Source organism: Trachypithecus francoisi, unplaced genomic scaffold (genome assembly GCF_009764315.1).
Source record: "Trachypithecus francoisi isolate TF-2019V2 unplaced genomic scaffold, Tfra_2.0 Lachesis_group1, whole genome shotgun sequence".
Taxonomy (NCBI): Eukaryota; Metazoa; Chordata; class Mammalia; order Primates; family Cercopithecidae; genus Trachypithecus; species Trachypithecus francoisi.
Window position 1 is genome coordinate 24,887,984 of NW_022681454.1, and position 3,013 is coordinate 24,890,996.

Consider the following 3,013-nt stretch of genomic DNA (forward strand, 5'->3'; position numbering starts at 1 on the left):
TTTCATATAGATAATGGCTCAATGAATTTCGTTTATGAGTCTTTCCACCTAAAAGGCTGGACAGCTGGAAGGATGAATGACATAACAGCCCTGATGACACAGGCCCTCTCTTCTCTCTGTATTGGGGACATTGGTTTTTGTCAGAGGCCACCTGTCTCCTGGAGCACACATTCACTGGGGCCAAAGAGTCTGCACTGGTCTAAGGGACTTCGTATGTGGAAATCGCATTACTGCCTCTTACAGGAACTCCTTGTGTTTGGAACCAGCCTAACGAGACTCCTCTCTGGGCAATAGTTGATGAAGAAGTGTTTTTTCTCTTGACAGTCCTGCTCTAGGGGTTGAAGAATGACCAAGTTGATTCGGGTTCTCAAAACTTAATCAAGCATCTTCCTAAATGGGATTATTCACATTCCTGCGGCATGTGAAGCAAAATTGGAATCTGCTTGAATATTTTTGCTGGAAGCAGGTGGAAGTTTTATAACCAGCCTTTAGGGGAAAATGCCAGATATTCTGAAGGACAAAGAAGTAAGTTTGCTGAGAGAGTCAGCAGTTGGAGGGCATGCATGGGGGTCATAGATTGTACTTGGCAGCCAGGGTGGGACAGTTGCTGGCCTTGGAGGAATCATTGAGAGATTGCTCATCACATGGCTTTGTGTCAAAGTGTCAGACCATGAAATGCCTCCACCCTAGGTAACTTCTGGATGACTGAGCACAGAGCACATCGGGGCTAAAACAGCTTCAAACCTTCTGTGAATTAGTGACAGTCATTGTTTGGTTATCAACTCTTGCGTTTGGGGGCCGAGCCCCTGATGCCTAAACCAGGGGAATAAAACCGCCTTCTCCACTGAGAGCCCTTAACCCGTTGCTGACTTATGTTCTGGGTCCTGCTTGGACAGCCTTTCAGATTGGCTACAGGATGTGTTGATCTAGGTACTGCAAAAAAACTTCCTTCTGGAAGCCAGGACTCTTAACTTTACTCAAATATCTCTTTGACAAAAGGATGTGGTTATTTTGTTTCCTTCTCTCCAGCTCAGGGAAGTTGTCAGTAGCTCTCTGAGGCAAAGAGTCTTCCAGCTGAAAACAGGTACCTCTGGGATTTAGGAGGGTATAAATGCAGGAAGTTCCCATAACTATGTACAACTTAATGCATGCATAATAAAAAAAAATAGGCTTTTTATTTGTTTGTTTGTTTGAGACAGAGTCTCGCTGTGTCACCCAGGCTGGAGTGCAATGGCACAGTCTCGGCTCACTGCAACCTCTGCCTCCCTGGTTCTAGTGATTCTCCCACCTCAACCTCCCGAGTAGCTGGAATTACAGGCATGTGCCACCACGCCTGGCTAATTTCTTATGTTTTTGGTAGAGATGATGTCTCACTATTTTGCCCAGGCTGGTCTCAAACTCCTGAGCTCAAGCGATCTGCCCATCTTGGCCTTCCAAAGTGCTGGGAAGGTCATTCCTCCCAGGTCATCCCTCCCACAGCGCCCGGTCCTAAATTTTTTTTCAAAAAATAAACAAGTGGAGAAAGGAATGACTTTAAATGTTCTTCCTCAGATCACCCAATATGATTTATCTCCCCCCCCACCCAGGCGCTATCTACTATAATACCACTCTGATATATTTCCATATATAGTATAACACATTGCTATTTAAAATGATCTGCTTGAGCAGATGCTGCGTCGCTGCAGAGGCCCCGTCCTCTGCCTTTCCTGTTTCTCCGCTGAGGCCGTCAAGCTCTCCTTAGCCTCTAGCTGGCTGTCTCTTTAAGAACCAACACCCATAATACCTTCAATGAAGTTGCTGAGTTCTGATGGAGAGATATTTGAAGTTGATGTGGAAATTGGCAAACAATCTGTGACTCTCAAGATCATGTTGGAAGATTTGGGAATGAATGATGAAGGAGATAATGACCCAGTTCCTCTGCCAAATGTTAATGCAGCAATATTAAAAAGGTCATTCACGCTAGGCATGGTGGCTCATGCCTATATTCCCAGCACTTTGGGAGGCTGAGGCCGGCGGATCACATGAGATCAGGAGTTCGAGACCAGCGTGGCCAAGATGGTGAAACTCCGTCTCTACTAAAAATACAAAAGTTAGCCAGGCATGGTGGCAGCATGCCTGTAGTCCCAGCTACTCAGGAGGCTGAGGCAGGAGGATCACTTGAACCCAGGAGCTGGAAGTTGCAGTGAGCTGAGATCACGCCATTGCGTTCCAGCCTGGTCCACAGAGCAAGACTCCATTTCAAAAATAAATAAATAATAATAACTTTTTTTCTTTTTTTTAAAAAAAGGCAATTCAGTGGTTCACCAATCAAAAGGATGACCCTCCTGCTCCTCCAGAGGCTGATGAGAACTAAGAAAAGCGAACAGATGCTATCCCTGTTTGGGACCAAGAATTCCTGAAAGTTGACCCAGGGACACTTTTTGAAGTCATTTTGGCCGTAAACTACTTAGACATCAAAGGTCTGTTTGATGTTCCATGCAAGACTGTTGCCTATTTGATCAAGGGGAAAGCTTCTGAGGAGATTCGCACGAACAGTCTTCCGTCGATACCAGAACTGACTCTGGTGAACAGGAGGAAGCCCAGGTACCCAAAGAGAACCAGCGGTGTGAAGAGATGTGAAATGTTGTGCCTGACACTGTCACACTGTAAGGATTGTTTCAAACACTGGTTGCACTGCCTTGTTTATAATTGTCAATATCAGACAAACAGTAGACAAGCACAACAGCCTATCAATTGTATCAGCAGAACATCGTCCTCACTGTATGTGTAGTTTGAGTGCAGATTCTAAACTTATGGCTGAGTTTCCTCTAGTATGATCGAAAGTTTCTGTTCTCTTTGTTGTGAATAAAACTGAACTGTGGGTTCTCTATGAGTGACATTTTGAGCTTTCCTTCCTTTTTTTTTTTTTTTTTGTAAAGCGATGTCTGCCTAGTTTATTGTCCAGTTAACTTTAGTGACCTTTTAAAAGGCAGTATGTAAATAAAACCACTTGCAAAGAATAAATAAAATAAAA

At 44.3% G+C, this 3,013-nt stretch overlaps 1 pseudogene; it reads left to right on the plus strand.

Moving 5' to 3' along the window:
- Nucleotides 1-498: 498 nt before the first annotated feature.
- On the plus strand, nucleotides 499-2,656 carry LOC117086271 (annotated as a pseudogene).
- The last annotated feature ends 357 nt before the right edge of the window (nucleotides 2,657-3,013 follow it).